Source organism: Rattus norvegicus, chromosome 1 (assembly GCF_021556685.1).
Source record: "Rattus norvegicus strain SHRSP/BbbUtx chromosome 1, alternate assembly SHRSP_T2T, whole genome shotgun sequence".
In the NCBI taxonomy this organism is placed as follows: Eukaryota; Metazoa; Chordata; class Mammalia; order Rodentia; family Muridae; genus Rattus; species Rattus norvegicus.
Window position 1 is genome coordinate 49,415,605 of NC_141534.1, and position 22,002 is coordinate 49,437,606.

The 22,002-nt window shown below is 43.5% G+C and overlaps 1 long non-coding RNA gene and 1 pseudogene across 2 annotated transcripts in view; both read left to right on the top strand.

Annotated features, from left to right (window-relative positions):
* The window catches only part of LOC103690969 (uncharacterized), a 47,715-nt gene that overhangs the window by 18,903 nt on the left and 6,810 nt on the right, over positions 1 to 22,002 (top strand). For both annotated transcript variants that reach the window (XR_015649252.1, XR_015649254.1), the window contains exon 3: positions 19,886 to 20,106. This is a non-coding gene — a long non-coding RNA (uncharacterized LOC103690969). The remainder of the gene's footprint in view (positions 1 to 19,885; positions 20,107 to 22,002) is intronic.
* Positions 7,299 to 8,319, top strand: Atp5f1c-ps1 (ATP synthase F1 subunit gamma, pseudogene 1; annotated as a pseudogene).

Sequence of the window (22,002 nt, forward strand, 5' to 3'; positions counted from 1 at the left end):
CAAATCAGCAGAGGTGGCACTACCTCAGGCCTCGCCTCAGCACGAGTCAGCAAGAGGAACCTGGAGGGATGCCAGGAGAAGTTCTCGGCTACTGCCCATCTCAGGAAGGCAAAGATCAGAAAAGACTCAAGACCAACAAGCAATGCACAGCTAGCTCTACAAGCAAGCCTCGCTCAGCGTCACTGTCTGTGGAGTCCTATTTATACCCTCCAAACATCATGTATCCTCCATGGGTCTTGCCTCAGCACATGTGTCTATCCCAGCTGACACCACTCTGCCCAAGGAAGTGGCACAAAGCAGCAGCACCCCATTAGAAGTTTTTGGGCGCATTTCTCTCTATGGAATCCTGACAAATGCAACTCAACTATGAAATGTAAGGCAGACCAGTACATGAGTGTTGTTAGCAAGGAATCCATCATATGTCCTTAAAACAAGACATTCTTGTTTTAACAGAACATCATCTCTCCTGTGTCTGCTTCAGCTAAACATTCCTTCATGACATTCGTTAGTCTTTCACCTGTGCCCACTGCAGTTAATTGTTCCTTCACGAATTTGCACCAGCAAAACAGCATTCAACAGACTTTCCAAAGAACCCTTAAGTTTCCACCTCACCATACTGTAGCTCTGTTACCTAGCCTGGGCTTCTGGGGGAATGAATATGAGTGGGAGCCAAGCTCAGCAGTTGTATATTATTATTATTTCCACTAAATAGATCCCTACCTACTACACACAATTACACACTGATATTGTTGCTTTGATCCCAATTGTTATTTTTGCATGCCTTTCTCCACACACCCACGTACTGTTCCAAGTATGCATCATGGTACGTGCGTCCATGTATCCTTCAGCAGAATGTAGCATGAAAACAGACATGCTTAATGTATGTTGTTTGGATTTTTTAGTAAGGAAATGAGTGTGTCTTGATTTTCACCACACACTATGGTATAAAAGGAAAGCTAATCCCTCAAAGTCAGATTTTATCTCATTTTCCAAGTCTAAATTCATACATTTCTCTCTCTGCTATTATGCTGTTAGTCTTTAGGCATTACACAGGAAAAGGAATGATTTTTGACAAGATTTTACAAGAAACATGTATTTCCCCCAGGCTGCAGTAAGAAGAAACTTGGCCCGTGAATACAGTAATCAGGACTCCAGGATTGCCAAGCCTCTAAAGTGGCCAAGGTGAATGGCACTGATTTACGGAAACTTGACATTTTGAAAAAGTGCACATTTATGAAAAGCAAGGTTTACCAATAGAAGCAACTCCAGAACTCTTGTGGAATCCACCCTTCAATCTAAGCTCAAACCTTGGTATCTCCATTTCCTCCTGTTTGTTGAATGCACAGAACTGTCCTCTAGTAACACAGGGAAGCTGTGTGTGTGTGTGTGTGTGTGTGTGTGTGTGTGTGTGTGTGTGTGTGTGTGTGTGTGTCCTAGCATGCAATGTGGTATAACCTAAACATTCCTAGAAAGAGCAGCCAGAGTCAAAACCAGAGCCCAGAGAAGGCAGCAAGGGCACAGGACTCAGCAGAGAGAACTCTGGGTGTTTCTGTGCTGTGCCTGCACAGCTGGATTCTCCCTGTAGCCAACCACACACAAGAGGCCCTGGAAATAGATTCCTGCAGTTGTGTCCTCAACTAGGAATTGAAAAGGAAAAGGAGGCAGAGGGCATGGGGTGGGTGGGGTGCGCTAGCAAACTTTCCGTTTTGCACTGCACTTGGAAACAGACAAATCCCTTAATTGTCACTACAGTCTAAGCAAGCTCAGCCTTGTGGGGGAATTCAGGAGAGGCCTGAGGCCAGGACCATTTGTCAAGCATATTGGGTTTCCAACAGGGATCTTAACAGACACTATTGAAACCTTTCAAACTTCAAGAGAGAGCAAGACTCTGCTGGGTAGACGGGACTAGCCTTTAACAAGCATCCTTCTGGTTTGAGGTGTTCATCCTGTGAGTGGTACTAGAGGCAATACAAAACTAACTCTGGGCAGGCTTGGAAGGGGTTTCTTTTGGATGTTTACAGGTGACAACTGTGTGATTGGTTGCAGAGGGCTCTGTCCTGGTGAGTGCAAAACCAATGAGTGCAACCAGAAGATAAGATAAAAGAACAGAGAGATGGACTTAGGGCAAAGAGAGCATTAGAGTTAATCTGCCTGAAGGAAGGAAGCCAGGGAATCATATAGGGCAGTTCTTACACATTCACATAGGAGAGCGTATGTAGGTGTGTGGTAAATGCCTGAGCATGCTCAGTCTAAGGTGTCCTCTCTTGGTTCAAGGTCCTTGGTCCTGCAGCAGAGGAAGAGCAGACACCTTTCTGGTGAGAATCTCATATTAAATTGGAGGAAGTTTTATCTACCTGGCCTAAAAGAATGAACAAGACAGAGTACTAAAATAGTTCCTATGTTTCTCCAGAGAGTTTTAGCTGGAAAAAAGAGAAAAAGAAAGGAAAAAGATAGCACAACCCAGGCATAGTGGGTGTGAGCACAGAATGAACTCTGACCAGAGTTACTCCATATGATCTTCAATGGTGGTTTTCAGACTATGCCTTCAGCTGTAGTTCCAGTCAGATAGCCCCATCGTCTTGGGCATTTGGATACCTGGTCCCCAGTTTGGTGGTGTTCCTTGAGGAGGATTGAAAGTCGATGGATGGGTCACCTTCCAGGGGCAAGTTAAGACTTTAAACATTCAAGCCTCTCCCAGTTCACTCTCTCTGGCTTGTGCTTGTGGTTTCAGACACAAGCCCTCAGTTTCCTGCTCCTGCCACGATGCCTATCACTCGGTGCCATGCCTCTGATCCAGTCACAGATTTTTACCTCTCTGGAATCCTAAGTCCAAATAAGCTCTTTCTTCTATAAGTCGTCTTGGTTGTGGTGTTTTGACACCATAACAAAAAAGTAACTAAGGCAGAAATTGGTAGCAAGGGGTGGGCCATTCGTGTGACAGACCTGATCATTTTTTAAGTAATGCAAAATGCCTTGGAACTGTGGACCAGAAAAAAATGGCTGAGCATTGTAAACGCAGAGTGTAATGGGCCATACTAGGAGGTGTTCAGAAGACAACAGTGCTGAGAGCCAGTTGGACTGCAGAGGCCCAGCTCAAGAGGTTTCAGAGGGGAAATAATATCAGCAACTGGGCTAGAGACCATCGTGATGTTTTGGCAAAGAATGTAGACTCTTTCTGCCCTTGAACTTCCTAAGAACTTGCCCAAGGCTAGTATTGTAATTACTAGTGAACTAATTTCTTTGGTGGTAAAGACTTCAAGACAGCCCAGTATTGACTCTACTATACGTTTATTAGTAACTATGACTCTACAATGAAAAGGGACAAATGTAGCAAAGAGAAATACAAAATGTACTGTTTGGAGAGGGCAAGGACAGAGGTAAGCTTGGTGTTACAGCCAAGATTTGTGCTGGAAGAAAGGCTGCACAAAAGCTGTTAAGAAAAGGCCTGACCTAGAATGCTCGAGATAAAGTCTATGGAGGATGAGTGAGATAAACATAAGAGTCTGGGGGAGCCTGTATGGCCTGGCCCCATAGACAGCACAATAGTCACCAGGCTATTAACCACAGTCATTTCCAGCCTTCTGGGTGGAAGACAGGTTATATGCCACCCTCTTTGAAGAGACGATGCCTCTTTAGCACTTCTGATTTCCCTAGTGCCTATCTAGGATCACAAAGACCTCATATCCTCTGCATGGGATCCCCAAGAGAATGCTTCTGCTGTTGTTGCGAAATAATGGAAATGTCGCTCCATCAACCTGTGTGCTCATGTTTCCTTGATGGTCAGATGGACACAGAACCGCAAAGGTGAAGGCAGGCTCAGATCTGGAGAAGATGAACAGAGGACTCTCGCTTTGGCCAGAGTTAGCAAAATGCTCACAGGGTAGGATCAACCAAAGCAGCTATTAACCACAGTCATTTCCAGCCTTCTGGGTGGAAGACAGGTTATACGCCACCTTCTTTGAAGAGATGACCCTGCCTGTTTAACACTTCTGATTTCCCTAGTTAGAGCTTCTAAGAACAGCTCCAATCTCCTCCCCAAGGTCCTTCAAGATCACTAGAAGAATCTACCTCTGTTGTGACCTTGTTTCCAAAAAGAGGTTGGGTAAATTTAAAGTTCTTAAAATTTAAATTTAAATTTAAAGAGTAGGAGTGGTAAGTGTCCACAGCCTGCTCCCCAGCCAGGTGACAGGAGAGAAAAGCTAATGTTGGGATGTTGTGAGCACAGGGGCAATTTCATCTCTGCAAGGGTGAAAGAAGTTCATTCAATCTCTTGCTTCCAAAAGAGCAGCCCCCGCCCCTTTTTTCCATTCAGTTATTGGCAAGAGACACTCAAGAGGCTTCAGCTCTATCCAGAAAGGCTCTGGGACCTGGGAAAGAATGTTGAGAAACAGAAGATGTCATGCAAATTCCAAGCTCAGCTTAATTCCAAACTTAATTCTTCCCATTCTCTCTCACTGTTCATTATTGGGGAAGCCAAAAGGCTGACATGGAAATAAAAACAATGAATTTCTAATCACACAGGTTATATTTAGAAGCTAGCTGGCTGTGTCTCAAGAGTAGTCTTGCTGAGCTCCTCTCTCAAAAATACATAGACTTCACCATTTTCACCATTTTGATTTTTAAAGACCTAAGTCAAGAACTGGACAGCTGTGTGTATGCATATTCATGGATGCGTGCATACATTGTGTGTGTGTGTGAGTGTGTGTGTGTGAGTGTGTGTATGTGTGAGTGTGTGTATGTGTGAGTGTGTAGGTGTGCATGAGTGTGTGTGGGTGTGTATGAGTGTGTGTGAGTATGTATGGGTGTGTGAGTGTGTGTGTGAGTGTGTGAGTGTGTGTGTGTGAGTGTATGTGTGAGTGTGTGTGAGTGTATGTGTGTGTGAGTGTGTGTGAGTGTGAATATGTGAGTGTGTGTGTGTGTGTGTGTGTGTGCTATTTTATTGCATTGATTTGTATGAGACATTCGTTCTGGATTATGTAGGTTTATCTCCTCTAGTTAGATTATAATTTCTCTTTGTCATAAAACTAAAACGCCTCCTTCCATGTATTTATAATGGCGGGATTAATTATATATATCATTAGGCTTTTAAATGCATAGTCCTGATGTATTTTTTGAAAATTTGGAATTCTGAAATTTTGAAAGTCTTTGTTGGATCTGGCAGAGTATTAGCCTATTGGAATGATTTTTTTTTAATCCAGAAAACAACCATAACATTTACTGAACCTGTGAATCTATCCTTCAAGGATCGATGGGCTTCTCTAGGGGGTGAGGAGGCACAGACCAGCTCACCTGTGAAAGCGGTGGGAGTAAGAGAGAGTTGCCATATAAATGAATGACGCTTCAGGAAGACACTAAGCCATCAGAGAGTAGTGTCTTTCTCCAGCAGCCCAGAAAGCACAGGAAGCAACAGCAGCCAACCTCTGGCCTGGGGCAAGGATGTTGAAGGACACTGCCAAGATGTGGTTGTGCAAAGATAGTCTGCAAGCCTGCTCACAGGTAAGAGCACACACCCAGACACACCAAGCAGGACCTCAGATCTCATCCTGAGTCCAGGACATCAGTAGAGCAGTTTGAGCCAATAACACTCTGAGGACAACAGCAAAAAACTCCAAACCCGGCTCAGTCTCTGACTAGCTTGCCATATATGGTGGCCTTTAAAAGGAAGAGGTGTAGAGTTTCCAGTCATAAATATTCACTTTATTCTTTACTGTTTTTCACACAATGTCCAGTAGTTAATAATTAAGAGAAAGCAATCGGCGTGGCCAGGCTCTAATGGCGCAATGTTTACAAATCAACTTTGAAATAACTATCATTATTATAATGATGGTGGTGGTGGTCATGATGGTGGTGATGGTCATGATGGTGGTGGTGGTGGTGGTGATGATGATGATGATAAAAGTTCTTAGGCAATGTGGACAGCATTCATAGATAAATGTTATATTACTGGATTTGGCAATGTGTCTCCCACATGGTACTTCATGAGAACATGAAGGGAATGATGGGAAGAACCCAAGGTTTGGCACTGTGGGGGTCTAGGAAAGGCCATTGGTGAAGGTGCAGCTTCAGTTACATTGAAGACCCCTCCACTTGAGGGGTGCTAAGAAGACGCTGGGACCATGGGATATCTCTCGAAGACAGTGACATATGTGGAATGGAGCCATTCTGAGCCCATAAGACAGAGTATGTTGCAGATGGCAAAGCCCAAGAACTGTGACAATTCAGTCCCTTTGGAACCAGGAGGCCATGATTGAGTCCCACATTCCAGCTTTCTTACACTGTTGGGGTTGGGTTTTTGGCTTGATCTGATTGTGACTGTTCTCTGATTTTTCCCTCTTAGAATAGAAAATATCTAATTTGTTATTTTTTTTATTTTACAGGAGCACACAGTTAAGAGACTTTAGATTTTTAAAGTGTTAATCTTTATTGTGAAATTTTAAAAGTTCTACTGTATTTTACATTACCTGCCAACTGTTGAGTGAATAGGTCCGGTGTAGTATACGGATGTACACAATAGGCTCTCTTCAGATGTAAAACACGATGCCGTTTGCAGGAAAACGTTTGCGTGGAACTGGAGGCCATCATACTTAGTGAAATAAACCAGACTCAGACGCAGAAAGACAAAGTGTGCACATGTCTCCTTTCATTTTCTGACATAAAAGTAGAAGTTTAACTCTGAGGGGTGGGAGGAGGAATGAGAGAGGGTGTTGAGGGAGGAAAGACAGAATTATAGGATATTCATGTATACATTTATGTGTGCACATATCACATAATGCTGTATTACATATGTGTGTACATATTTATGCATATGACAAGGAAGCAGGATGGTAGGGTAAGAACCAGGAAATGAGAAGAAAGGAGAAGAGAGGGCAAGCTGTGGCTCCTGAAAAGCCTCAGGAGGCCAGGGATTGGCCTGGGGATTGTCAGTGGCTCTTAGAGGGAGGGAGAAAGGAAGGGAGGGAAGGAGGAGAGGGGGAGAGAGGGAGGGAAGGAGGGAAAAGAAGGAAGGAGAGGGCACAGACTGGTCTCTGGCCTACATAGAGATCCGTTTAAGAGCACAGGGACCTCCTGTAGCCACAAAGGATGGATACACATTGACAGGTTTTCTAGCCAGCACTAAAGGGACCCTCATAGCTGCCCTGCTCTATTGACAAGGACAGTGTGAGTCACACCTAAACACAGCAGCCAGAATCAGACTGAAACAGAGACAGAGGCATCTCCATCCCCCACAGGCTGAGCTCACACTGCACCATTATTGGGCAGAAGGGACAAGGGACGGTCACTTTAAAGTCGAAGTTTAAGGGACAAGGGATAGGGCTACTTTAAGGCTGAATTTTAGCCTTGTCTGCCCAACCTTCAAGGTTCCACCATGTTCTCATGGGCAAGTATTGTCAGGCTGTTGGCCTGAGCCATGCACCCACAATGGATCCAAGTTCAAAACATGGCAACCTGAAAGAAATTACCAGGAGACTGAAGTTCATCAAAAACATCCAGAAAATTACCAAGTCTATGAAGATGGTGGCAGTTGTGAAGTATGCCCAGGCTGAGCGTGTGGGACAGGCTCCTTAGCTCTGTATGAGAAAGCTCATATTAAGGGACCTGAGGACAAGAAGAAGCACCTCATTATTGGTGTGTCCTCAGATCGAGGACTTTGTGGTGATATTCATTCCTCGGTGGTTAAACAAATGAAGAATGACATGGCTGCCCTCACAGCAGCTGGGAAAGAAGTTATGATTGTTGGAGTTGGTGAAAAAAATCAAGAGTATACTTTATAGGACTCACTCTGGTGAGTTTCTGGTGTCCTTCAAAGACGTGGGGCGGAAGCCCCTACTTTTGAAGATGCATCAGTCATTGCCTTGGAGTTGTTAAATTAGAGATTTGAATTTGATGAAGGCTCTGTCATTTTTAATCAATTCAGGTCTGTTATCTCCTACAAAACAGAAGAGAAGCCCGTCTTCTCTCTCAATACCATTGTGGCTGCTGAGAGCATGAGTATTTATAATGACATTGATGCAGACATGCTGCAGAATTACCAGGAATGCAATCTGGCCAACATCATCTGCTACTCCCTGAAGGAGTCCACCACCAGTGAGCAGAGTGCCAGGATGACCACTGTGGACAATGCCAGCAAGAACGCCTTTGATATGATAAATTGACGTTGACTTTCAACCACACCCGCTAGGCTGTCACACAAAGGAGCTGACTGAGATCATCTCTAGGGTTGCTCCTCTGGATTAATGAGAATCAAGTTGCATCCTCAGGCAAGAGGTAAAGAAGAAAAACCCAGCATGCTGATTTTAACTGATCGCTGTCTTTGTTAGGAGAAACTTGGTCCACTGAGTTACAAAGACAGCAGGATGTTTGTAAATTATCTTACAATAAACAACTTACAACAACAAAAAAGGGCTGAATTTTAAAGCTTTGAACAGAATTATGCATTTTTCTGTGCTCTCTGAATGTGAGCGGAAGCAAGTTGTCCTGTTTAGATTTCTGTTGCTGTGACAAACACCATGATCAAAGCAACTTGGCAGGGGATGGGGGTGAAGGATGGGGAGTGAGTTTTTTTTTTTTTAGCTTATGCTTCCAGGTAACAATCCATCACTGAGTGAAGTCAGAGCTGGAACTCAAGGAAGGAACCTGGAGTAGAACCTATAGCAGAAGGCTGTTAACCATCTTGCTCTTTGGATCATGCTTAGATAGTTTTCTTACACAGGCCAAGACTGTCTGCCTAGGGATGATGCTGCCCACAGTGGACTTGGCCCTCCTACATCAACGAGTAGTTGAGGCAATGCCTCGCAGGCCACTGTGATCTAAGTAAATCCTAGCTTTCCTCTTCCCAGGTGATTCAAAGCTGTGTCAAGTTGACAATGAAAACCAACCAGCAAGCAAGTCACGTGTGCACCTGCTCAGTTTCCGAATGGAGATCACGATGAAATCGAAATGAGGATAAACGACGATTAAAAAAAATGTCCATCTGCTCAACCAGCTGTGACTAAAACTTGACCCTACTTCATGGAGTAGAATGAGTTAATTCTGTGGATGATACAATATTGAATTATTTATACAACCATCACAAGGAAGCCACCAGTCAACCCACACAGTTCCATTGTGCGTGGAGGTGTGTATAAGCTCTATCTACAGCAGCACACCCCTGAATATGCCCAATACTGTTGAAAAGTGCAAGCTTTGGTTGAAGAGACACACAGCCCTGGCTCAGACCCCAGATGGCCAAGAACTGACCAGATACTGTGCAAGCAACTATCTCCCTCCCAGTGTAATCCATCTTAACGGTATTTGACTTTTGTTTGCTATGGAAACTATGTTGTTTGGAAATATCAAAAGTGCTAGAATGGAAGCCAAGCTAAATGTTGGTTTCGGTCAGGCCATGTTTTCCCTTCTGAGAAAAGCCACTCCAAGTAGCACTTCTAGCTTCCAGTGATCCTTGCCTCAATGTCAGGGGGAAAGCCTGGCTCCTGAGAGTGCAGTTAGTGTGCTTGAGCCGAAGAAGCTGGGATCCAAGCAGGATATGAGGTAGCTTCAGATAAGGATGTGAGACCAATGCCCAGTCCCCAAGAGAAGGAACGACACACACCAAGGTCCTGGGTTGAGCTGGATGAGACGAAGAAAACAAGTGGGAGAAGCTTGAGAAAGGGAGCAGAAAGAAGAAATGTAAGCTGGGACTAGAGACTGTGGGACGAGCAGGCCACACAGGGCATCAGAGATCATAGCCAGGTGCTCAGGTTTTACTATCTGAGAAGGGAAAGGTCCCAAACAGTTAAAGTCATGTAAAAATCAAATGGCTGGGGCCATCGTGAGAGGAATCCACAACTGGCTTACACTTAAGGTCATTGGCTGTGTGGGTCCAGGAAGGATGAGAGCTGGGAAGGCACAGGAGGAGGGAGACCTGAACACACCGACTGCTGACTGACTACAGTACCTGAGCTTGGCAGTCATTGGGAAGAGAGACAGGGCTGATCCAATGTTCTTTATGTGTTATCACACCTCTGATGCGCTGTATGCAGATTACAACTTAGCTCACAGAAGTTCGCCTCTCCCTTCTTCCTCATCTCTCTCCTCCTTCTCTTCCTCCTCTTTCTCTTCCCACTCCTCCTCCACCTCCTCCCCTTCTCCTCCTCTCCCTCCTCCTCTTTCTCCTCCTCCTCCTCCTCTTCCTTCTCTTCCTCTTTCTTCTTCTTGGTGGTTGTGATGCTGACTTCCATGGCCTGCTGACATCTCTGCCTGATAGACTTGGGCTCCTAGACTTTTTTTTTAAAATTAACTTGAGTGTTTCTTATTTACATTTCGAGTGTTATTCCCTTTCCCGGTTTCCGGGCAAACATCCCCCTAATCCCTTCCCCTCCCCTTCTTTTTTTTTTTTTTTTTTTTTTTTGGTTCTTTTTTTCGGAGCTGGGGACCGAACCCAGGGCCTTGCGCTTCCTAGGTAAGCGCTCTACCACTGAGCTAAATCCCCAGCCCCTCCCCTCCCCTTCTTTATGGGTGTTCCCCTCCCCATCCTCCCCCCATTGCCGCCCTCCCCCCAACAATCACGTTCACTGGGGGTTCAGTCTTAGCAGGACCAAGGGCTTCCCCTTCCACTGGTGCTCTTACTAGGATATTCATTGCTACCTATGGGGTCAGAGTCCAGGGTCAGTCCATGTATAGTCCTTAGGTAGTGGCTTAGTCCCTGGAAGCTCTGGTTGCTTATCATTGTTGTTCATAAGGGGTCTCGAGCTCCTTCAAGCTCTTCGAGTTCTTTCTCTGATTCCTTCAATGGGGGTCCTATTCTCAGTTCAGTGGTTTGCTGCTGGCATTCGCCTCTGTGTTTGCTGTATTCTGGCTGTGTCTCTCAGGAGCGATCTACATCCAGCTCCTGTCGGTCTGAATTCTTTGCTTCATCCATCTTGTCTAATTGGATGGCTGTATATATATGGGCCACATGTGGGGCAGGCTCTGAATGGGTGTTCCTTCTGTGTCTGTTTTAATCTTTGCCTCTCTATTCCCTGCCAAGGGTATTCTTGTTCCCCTTTTAAAGAATGAGTGAAGCATTCACATTTTGATCATTCGTCTTGAGTTTCATTTGTTCTAGGCATCTAGGGTAATTCAAGCATTTGGGCTAATAGCCACTTATCAATGAGTGCATACCATGTGTGTTTTTCTGTGATTGGGTTACCTCACTCAGGATGATATTTTCCAGTTCCAACCATTTGCCTACGAATTTCATAAAGTCATTGTTTTTGATAGCTGAGTAATATTCCATTGTGTAGATGTACCACATTTTCTGTATCCATTCCTCTGTTGAAGGGCATCTGAGTTCTTTCCAGCTTCTGGCTATTATAAATAAGGCTGCTATGAACATAGTGGAGAACGTGTCTTTTTTATATGTTGGGGCATCTTTTAGGTATATGCCCAAAGAGGTATAGCTGGATCCTCAGGCAGTTCAATGTCCAATTTTCTGAGGAACCTCCAGAATGATTTCCAGAATGGTTGTACCAATCTGCAATCCCACCAACAATGGAGGAATGTTCCTCTTTCTCCACATCCTCGCCAGCATTTGCTGTCATCTGAGTTTTTGACCTTAGCCATTCTCACTCGTGTGAGGTGAAATCTCAGGGTTGTTTTGATTTGCATTTCCCTTATGACTAAAGATGTTGAACATTTCTTTAGGTGTTTCTCAGCCATTCGGCATTCCTCAGCTGTGAATTCTTTGTTTAGCTCTGAACCCCATTTTTAATAGGGTTATTTGTCTCCCTGCAGTCTAACTTCTTGAGTTCTTTGTATATTTTGGATATAAGGCCTCTATCTGTTGTAGGATTGGTAAAGATCTTTTCCCAATCTGTTGGTTGCCGTTTTGTCCTAACCACAGTGTCCTTTGCCTTACAGAAGCTTTGCAGTTTTATGAGATCCCATTTGTCGATTCTTGATCTTAGAGCATAAGCCATTGGTGTTTTGTTCAGGAAATTTTCTCCAGTGCCCATGTGTTCGAGATTCTTCCCCACTTTTTCTTCTATCAGTTTGAGTGTATCTGGTTTGATGTGGAGGTCCCTGTTCCACTTGGTCTTAAGCTCTGAACAGGGTGATAAGCATTTATCGATCTGCATTCTTCTACATGCTGACCTCCAGTTGAACCAGCACCATTTGCTGAAAATGCTACCTTTTTTCCATTGGATGGTTTTGGCTCCTTTGTCAAAAATCAAGTGCCCATAGGTGTATGGGTTCATTTCTGGGTCTTCAATTCTGTTCCATTGGTCTATCTGTCTGTCTCTGTACCAATACCATGCAGTTTTTATCACTATTGCTCTGTAATACTGCTTGAGTTCAGGGATAGTGATTCCCCCTGAAGTCCTTTTATTGTTGAGGATAGTTTTAGCTATCCTGGGTTTTTTGTTATTCCAGATGAATTTGCAAATTGTTCTGTCTAACTCTTTGAAGAATTGGATTGGTATTTTGATGGGGATTGCATAGAATCTGTAGATCACTTTTGGTAGAATGGCCATTTTTACTATATTAATCCTGCCAATCCATGAGCATGGGAGATCTTTCCATCTTCTGAGGTCTTCTTCAATTTCTTTCTTCAGAGTCTTGAAGTTCTTATTGTACAGATCTTTTACTTGCTTGGTTAAAGTCACACCGAGGTACTTTATATTATTTGGATCTATAATGAAGGGTGTCGTTTCCCTAATTTCTTTCTCGGCTTGTTTTTCTTTTGTGTAGAGGAAGGCTACTGATTTATTTGAGTTAATTTTATACCCAGCCACTTTGCTGAAGTTGTTTATCAGCTTTAGTAGTTCTCTTGTGGAACTTTTGGAATCACTTAAATATACTATCATATCGTCTGCAAATAGTGATATTTTGACTTCTTCTTTTCCGATCTGTATCCCCTTGACCTCCTTTTGTTGTCTGATTGCTCTGGCTAGAACTTCAAGAACTATATTGAATAAGTAGGGAGAGAGTGGGCAGCCTTGTCTAGTCCCTGATTTTAGTGGGATTGCTTCAAGTTTCTCTCCATTTAGTTTAACGTTAGCAACTGGTTTGCTGTATATGGCTTTTACTATGTTTAGGTATGGGCCTTGAATTCCTATTCTTTCCAGGACTTTTATCATGAAGGGTTGTTGAGTTTTGTCAAATGCTTTCTCAGCATCTAATGAAATGATCATGTGGTTTTGTTCTTTCAGTTTGTTTATATAATGGATCACGTTGATGGTTTTCCGTATATTAAACCATCCCTGCATGCCTGGGATGAAGCCTACTTGATCATGGTGGATGATTGTTTTGATGTGCTCTTGGATTCGGTTTGCCAGAATTTTATTGAGTATTTTTGGGTCGATATTCATAAGGGAAATTGGTCTGAAGTTCTCTTTCTTTGTTGTGTCTTTGTGTGGTTTAGGTATAAGAGTAATTATGGCTTCATAGAAGGAATTCGGGAGTGATCCATCTGTTTCAATTTTGTGGAATAGTTTGGATAATATTGGTATGAGGTCTTCTATGAAGGTTTGATAGAATTCTGCACTAAACCCGTCTGGACCTGGGCTCTTTTTGGTTGGGAGACCTTTAATGACTGCTTCTATTTCATTAGGAGTTATGGGGTTGTTTAACTTGTTTATCTGTTCCTGATTTAACTTCGGTACCTGGTATCTGTCTAGGAAATTGTCCATTTCCTGCAGATTTTCAAGTTTTGTTCAATATAGGCTTTTATAGTAAGATCTGATGATTTTTTGAATTTCCTCTGAATCTGTAGTTATGTCTCCCTTTTCATTTCTGATTTTGTTAATTTGGACACACTCTCTGTGTCCTCTCGTTAATCTGGCTAAGGGTTTATCTATCTTGTTGATTTTCTCAAAGAACCAACTTTTGGTTCTGTTGATTCTTTCTATGGTCCTTTTTGTTTCTACTTGGTTGATTTCAGCTCCGAGTTTGATTATTTCCTGCCTTCTACTCCTCCTGGGTGTATTTGCTTCTTTTTGTTCTAGAGCTTTTAGGTGTGCTGTCAAGCTGCTGACATATGCTCTTTCCTGTTTCTTTCTGCAGGCACTCAGCGCTATGAGTTTTCCTCTTAGCACAGCTTTCATTGTGTCCCATAAGTTTGAGTATGTTGTATCTTCATTTTCATTAAATTCTAAAAAGTCTTTAATTTCTTTCTTTATTTCTTCCTTGACCAGGTTATCATTGAGTAGAGCATTGTTCAATTTCCACGTATATGTGGGCATTCTTCCCTTATTGTTATTGAAGACCAGCTTTAGGCCATGGTGGTCTGATAGCATGCATGGGATTATTTCTATCTTACTGTACCTGTTGAGGCCCGTTTTTTGACAAATTATATGGTCAATTTTGGAGAAAGTACCATGAGGAGCTGAGAAGAAGGTATATCCTTTTGTTTTAGGATAGAATGTTCTATAAATATCCGTTAAGTCCATTTGGCTCATGACTTCTCTTAGTCTGTCTACGTCTCTGTTTAATTTCTGTTTCCATGATCTGTCCATTGATGAGAGTGGGGTGTTGAAATCTCCCACTATTATTGTGTGAGGTGCAATGTGTGTTTTGAGCTTTAGTAAGGTTTCTTTTATGTATGTAGGTGCCCTTGTATTTGGGGCATAGATATTTAGGATTGAGAGTTCATCTTGGTGGATTTTTCCTTTGATGAATATGAAGTGTCCTTCCTTATCTTTTTTGATGACTTTTAGTTGAAAATTGATTTTATTTGATATTAGAATGGCTACTCCAGCTTGCTTCTTCCGACCATTTGCTTGGAAAGTTGTTTTCCAGCCTTTCACTCTGAGGTAGTGTCTGTCTTTGTCTCTGAGGTGTGTTTCCTGTAGGCAGCAGAATGCAGGGTCCTCGTTGCGTATCCAGTTTGTTAATCTATGTCTTTTTATTGGGGAGTTGAGGCCATTGATATTGAGAGATATTAAGGAATAGTGATTATTGCTTCCCGTTATATTCATATTTGGATGTGAGGTTATGTTTGTGTGCTTTCATTCTCTTTGTTTTGTTGCCAAGACGATTAGTTTCTTGCTTCTTCTAGGGTATAGCTTGCCTCCTTATGTTGGGCTTTACCATTTATTATCCTTTGTAGTGCTGGATTTGTAGAAAGATATTGTGTAAATTTGGTTTTGTCATGGACTATCTTGGTTTCTCCATCTATGTTAATTGAGAGTTTTGCAGGATACAGTAACCTGGGCTGGCATTTGTGTTCTCTTAGGGTCTGTATGGCATCTGTCCAGGATCTTCTGGCTTTCATAGTCTCTGGCGAAAAGTCTGGTGTGATTCTGATAGGTCTGCCTTTATATGTTACTTGACCTTTTTCCCTTACTGCTTTTAATATTCTTTCTTTATTTTGTGCGTTTGGTGTTTTGACTATTATGTGTCGGGAGGAGTTTCTTTTCTGGTCCAATCTATTTGGAGTTCTGTAGGCTTCTTGTATGCTTATGGGTATCTCTTTCTTTAGGTTAGGGAAGTTTTCTTCTATGATTTTGTTGAAGATATTTACTGGTCCTTTGAGCTGGGAGTCTTCACTCTCTTCTATACCTATTATCCTTAGGTTTGATCTTCTCATTGAGTCCTGGATTTCCTGTATGTTTTGGACCAGTAGCTTTTTCCGCTTTACATTATCTTTGACAGTTTAGTCGATGATTTCTATGGAATCTTCTGCTCCTGAGATTCTCTCTTCCATCTCTTGTATTCTGTTGGTGAAGCTCGTATCTACGGCTCCTTGTCTCTTCTTTTGGTTTTCTATATCCAGGGTTGTTTCCATGTGTTCTTTCTTGATTGCTTCTATTTCCATTTTTAATTCCTTCAACTGTTTGATTGTGTTTTCCTGGAATTCTTTCAGGGATTTTTGTGACTCCTCCCCATGGGCTTCTTCTTGTTTATTTATGTTTTCCTGGAATTCTTTCAGGGATTTTTGCGATTCCTCTCTGTAAGCTTCTACTTGTTTATTAATGTTTTCCTGTGTTTCTCTAAGGGAGTTCTTCACGTCTTTCTTGAAGTCCTCCAGCATCATGATCAAATATGATTTTGAAACTAGATCTTGGTTTTCTGGTGTGTTTGGATATTCCGTATTTGCTTTGGTGGGAGAATTAGGCTCCGATGATGCCATGTAGTCTTGGTATCTGTTGCTTGGATTCCTGCGTTTGCCTCTCGCCATCAGATTATCTCTAGTGTTACTTTGTTCTGATATTTCTGACAGTGGCTAGACTGTCCTATAAGCCTGTGTGTCAGGGGTGCTATAGACCTGTTTTCCTGTTTTCTTTCAGCCAGTTATGGGAACAGAGTGTTCTGCTTTCGGGCGTTTAGTTTTTTCTATCTACAGGTCTTCAGCTGTTCCTGTGGGCCTGTGTCTTGAGTTCACCAGGCAGGTCGCTTGGAGCAGAAAAGTTGGTCTTACCTGTGGTCCCAAGGCTCAAGTTTGCTCGTGGGGTGTTGCTTATGAGCTCTCCGAGGGGGCAGCAACCAGGAAGATCTGCGCCGCCCTTTCTGGGAGCTTCCGTGCACCAGGGTTCCAGATGGTGTTTGGTGTTTCCCTCTGGAATCAGTAATGTGTGCAGAGTGCAGTCTCTTCTGGTTTCCCAGGCGTGTCTGCCTCTCTGAAGGTTTAGCTCTCCCTCCCACGGGATTTGGGTGCAGAGAACTGTTTATCCAGTCGGTCCCTTCAGGGTCTGGCAGTATCTCAGATGCAGCGGACCTGCTGCTCCTGGGCCCTCCTCTACAGGAACCCAGAGGCCGTATACAGTTTCCTCTTGGGCCAGGGATGTGGGCAGGGGTGGGCAGTGTTGGTGGTCTCTTCTGCTCTGCAGCCTCAGGAGTGCCCACCTGACCAGGTGGTGAGGTCTCTCTTCCACGGGGTTTGGGAGCAGAGAGCTGCTGCGGGCAGGTATCTGCTGGTTTGGGACTCCCGCTAAAAATCGCTCCTAGACTTTCAAACATAGGTTTGGGTACCACAGAAATCCCAGCATCTTCCCTAGCACCTCCTAGTCAGACTAGGGCCATGCAGGAGAAACAACAAATGGCTTTAGAACTCAGGGAATGCAGCCCATGGGTTACCACAGTCACATGGGTGGGCCTTGGTGTGGCACAGCCTCGGGGACTCTGTGTCCTGAGGACTTCATGCTGTTATGTGGTTCTGCCCTCACATCCCTCTTAATCTAAAAGTTATAGGAAAACTTTAAGAGGACCTCCAGTCCCTCGCTGGACAGTATTTCTGGCATTTGCCATACTATTGCTTGATCTCTTTCAGGCATTGCTCCTGGAGCAGATTAATGATTCAATCACCACCCTAGGAAAGAACTTAGAGATGCAGAATGTCAACAATGACCACCGCCCTTAGAAAACATTTGGAAAAAGGAAGTTGTCAGTGAAGCTAGGTTGAGATGGTTTTACTACTGCCTGTGATGTAGAAAATCTTAGGGAACAATTTGAAGTTGAGAAAGGCACGCTCTTATTAGTTAAGCTATGGACCCTTTATGGTTGGAGAACAAGAACAATGGCAGCACTGGCTGACGTGTCTCACTGAGGCTGACTGCTGATGATTGATTTCTTGTACTCATTTTTGCCTTCGCCTTCCTGATATGATTTATTAAGAATTGCTGGTGCATAGAAATGCATTCTGAGCATTTAAGATAAATATGACTGATTTTCATATAAAAGTTCAGATTTGTGATTCTTTCAAGAGTTTTACAAGATTACTTTTAAAGGTAAACAATAAAATAATGACTCCTTTCTTTGTCACCGCAAATTGCTGCCTGCCAGTAAGAGAAGCTGGCTGAGAAAACCACCTTGCTTCCTCATACTTTGTTAATCTGTAACAAGTTGCTTGGTTACGAACTTATGTGGGTTCTTGGGAATAATTTGTTTTCTTTACCTATACAATGTAATGTTACTTCTTGTAAAGGCATTGGGGAACAAACTGGTTTTTTCCCAATCATTCACTAGAAGAAAACTAAAACATAATCACATCGTAATTTTATACTACTTGAAAGATTTTGCTGGGATATATAAGCTATGGGGGGGAATTAAAGTTATTGGAACATTGTTCCTTCCACCTATCAACTATGTATGTATGTATATGTAAAGTTTGCATGGGAGTGTGTTGGAACATTGTTCCTTCCATCCATCAACTATGTGTATGTATGTATATATGTATGCATGCATGCATGTATGCATGTATGTATAAAGTTTGTGTGAGAGTGTGTTGGAACACTGTTCCTTCCATCCATCATATCTGTGTGTGTGTGTGTGTGTGTGTGTGTGTGTGTGTGTGTGTGTGTGTAGCTTGTTGGAGCTTTCTCCATCCACTAATTGTGTGTATATATGTCCATGTATGTGTATGTGTGAAATGCTCAGAGACTATTTGCTGGAGCTTTGTCCTAATCATTTAATGCGTGAATGTGTATATGTCTGTTTGTGTAAATGTGTGTATGAATGAATGTATACACGCATGTATGTATTTATATTATGGAATTATTGGACTCTGCCCTCTGTTTCATCCAGAGAGAGAAAGAGAGAGAGAGAGAGAGAGAGAGAGAGAGAGAGAGAGAGAGAGAGAATGAATTTTTTTCTTTCCTTCTCTTTCTCTCTGGTCCCAAGGAGTTAAAAGAGTTCAGAGTTTTTCGATGGCCACAGGGAATTAAGCTCTATTTAAGAAAAGTCTGCTGAGTAATTCCTCTAATTGCTGGATGCCATGGGCAGCAGCCCTTATTAGTATCTGGACCGATACCATCAGCCACTCTCAACACTGACTAACCTTTGACTGGCTATCTGACTCAGTTTATCCTCTGGTGTCAAAGCTGGTCTTTGTCACTATTCCATCCATAGAATGGGAAGCTTAATCCCATTTTAAGAAAGACTCCCACCCAATAACTAAGCCATAGGTCGGTTATGCACTTCCAGATCCCAATGGTTCAACCTATGAACCAGCTAGCCCGTGTCCCTTTTCCTCAGAGAAGTCGACAGCGTGACCCTGCCAGAGTCAATGTCTAGGGCAAGTGGGGTTCTAGGGTCCATCTCCACATCCTTCCTATATCCAGTGTCAACAAGCAGAAGGTCATGGGGGGTGCCAGGTTATCAGGAGCTCCCACCTGCTCTTCTCCCTCAGGATTCTAGCACTGAGATTTTCTCCCATCCCTCAATTCTATAGACTTAAGGATGTTGTCATCCCTGTAGTCCTTCACCGGGCCATGTTGGCTTCTTTAAGGATTACCAACATTTTCTGCAAATAACCAAATGCTGAGCTTTCATAAATGATCCTGTGGGGTGCACCATCTTTTATTGCTGGGATTCTTGGAGTCGTCCCTGCCCTTTAACTTGCTGCCAAAAGGTGGTTGTGAACCACCACAAGGAATGTGAGAGACAGATACTAAATACAGATGTAGGGAGATTATGTCTTTCTGAAATTGGGTGGAATTACTTCAAGCCTATTGTTGTAATAACAGCATCATTTCTTGCTTCCTGAACTCTCTGAGAAAAACAAAACAATTGCATCAACTTATTCAGGAATCTCTCTCTGTCTCTGTCTCTGTCTCTCTGTCTCTGTCTCTTTGTTCTCTGTCTCTGTCTCTGTCTCTCTCTCTCTCTCTCTCTCTCTCTCTCTCTCTCTCTCTCTCTGCCTCTCTCATAAACATACTCTCTCACACACCTGCATGTCACCTCATGTCCCCATGAGACAGCTTCCCTGCCTTAGGCTCCTTTCCAAAGGGTGTTCAAGGTGCCTGTCATTGAATTAATGTTTTTCCTCCCTGATACGTTTGGTGGGATGAATGGCTGAGAGTCTGAATGCTGACTTAGGGAGCCACTCCTGTTCCCGCCCAGAGTCCCCCAGTCCCTCAGGCCCACTGTCCTCACCTCCCTGGCTGAGTAGCCACCATTGCTCGTCTGACCATCCTTTTTGCATTGCCAGACAAGAGTGCGGAATGTAACGGAATCTACAGAAGGCTGTAACATAACATTCTAATTGAACACACCCTGGGGAATTTCTGTGGAAATATTTCTGGATTTGGGTGTTTCTGTCCCTCACTCTTCCTGGACACATACGAGTCACATCAAAGGAATTCGTTAAAAGGAATCGTCTGGTGTCCTTTGTGGTTGGAATGGTTTTAAAAGGTCTCAGCTGACTGACAGGTAAGGAACCATCAATTACTAAAAGGAAAAGAAAGAAATGTGCAGAAAAGGGGAGGAAGAGAGAGCCAGTAACTGTGGCGTGGGGGGCAGGGGACTTCTGAGGAGACTGTAAAGCCCTCAAGAAATATGTTGTTCTGGAAAATTCCACCCTCTCCGTTGGAAGAACTAACCACAGAACACAAAACAGTCAGAGGTGGCCAGCCTTGGGACGGAGGAGGCCTTTGTCTTCATTCCATGTAAGTCATGGGCGTAGAAAGCTTTCATGTCCCTTTGCTGAGAGATCAACTTACACGGGGTTTATGATGGGGAATGAATACACTCCGTCACTTTGGGCGGAAGGTTCAGGGGAGGAAAATTCTCTCTTCACGGTCAATTGCATCCTTTCTAGAAAATCTGTTTCTGCAGGAGATAATGCCCTACTTTTCTCACTTAAAAAAATGGGGTTTACCAGTAATTTAAAACAATATAATTGTACCACCGAGTCCGTAATTACTTACTGAACATGAGCTTTCGGGAGTTACGCAGTGACTGAATACCCCTTCGGATGTTTATGTTACTGTGTGTGACTGCTTTTCCGAGGCCTTTGCAAGGCAAAGTATGACCACACTTGGGACCCGGCTTCAACGGCCTACCCTGAACAATGGGGTTTAAGACATATAATTAATCCAGGAAAAATGAACCAAAGTGGTGAGGAAAACTCCAAGTACAAAACAGAGGACACGGAAGAGGATATTTCACGTGTTCTAGATCAGGATATTATACAGGAGTAGTTCATATCCCACCCTACCTCCATCCCCCTTCCCCTACCCCACCACCTCCATGCTCATGCAAAACCAGTGGTGTTTCTGTAAATAACAGGAGCCTGCATTTGAGAAACCTGATGAGGTCTGTTTGGGGGTGCTGCATGGGGCCCCAGGTCCAGTGTCTCCCCACTATTTCTTTTCAGCCCTCCTGGGAACACCCTTGTAGTTCTCAGCCTGTGGGTCATGACCCCTATGGGGTCAAATATCAGATATCCTGCATATCAGATATTTTACATTATGATTCATAACAGTAGCAAAATTACAGTTATGAAGTAGCAGCGAGATAGTTTTATGGTTGGGGGTCACGACAACATGAGGAACTGGATTAAAGGGTCACAGTGTGAGGGAGGTTGAGAACCACTAGTCTAAGCCCATTTAGTAGCTCTTGGAAGCTCCTGCCCACCTGTTACCTGTTCACACCTGTGCCATGGTGTAAGGGCAAACACGTCTAACATGCACTTGCAGTGACAAGCATTAAGGTGCTAGACCGGACCCCCTTAAAAGTTTCTAATTCTCCATTGAGAGAAGTAGCAAAAGTTCTCCTTAAGAACAATGGTCATCAGATCAGTCTCCGTAGCCAACCTTCTGCTTGTCCACTCTACAACCCACAGCACCGTCTCCCTGCATGGTTGACCCCATCCCCGCTGTGCACAAGTCACCACCGGACAGCTGAAATGTAACTTGAGATACATTGCAAGAGCAACATACACACTAGATTTTAAAGATTTGTATAAAAAATATTGCGTTTCTCATTTTGATATAGGCTGTGTAGTATCTTTGCATACTTAAGTAGCTAAAATGAACTGTGCTCTCAGTTTTCTGGTGTTTTCAAACACAGGCTGCTCGCATCTGTGACTGGCTTTTTATTTCTATTAGGAAGCAGCTTACCACAGGGGTCACCAAGCCAAATGACCGCAGGAGCTAGCTGGTAATGGCAGTTTCCTGGGCACACTCGTGGATAGCAGTGGGGACTGTGAGATAAAGCACACACCCACCTGAGACCAGACTCCTCACTAGCAATCCTAGCAGCCAGTTGCTTGGCCCTCGTAAGCTTATGCAGAAATTTCCAGAATCTGGGTCACTTGTTCCTGTG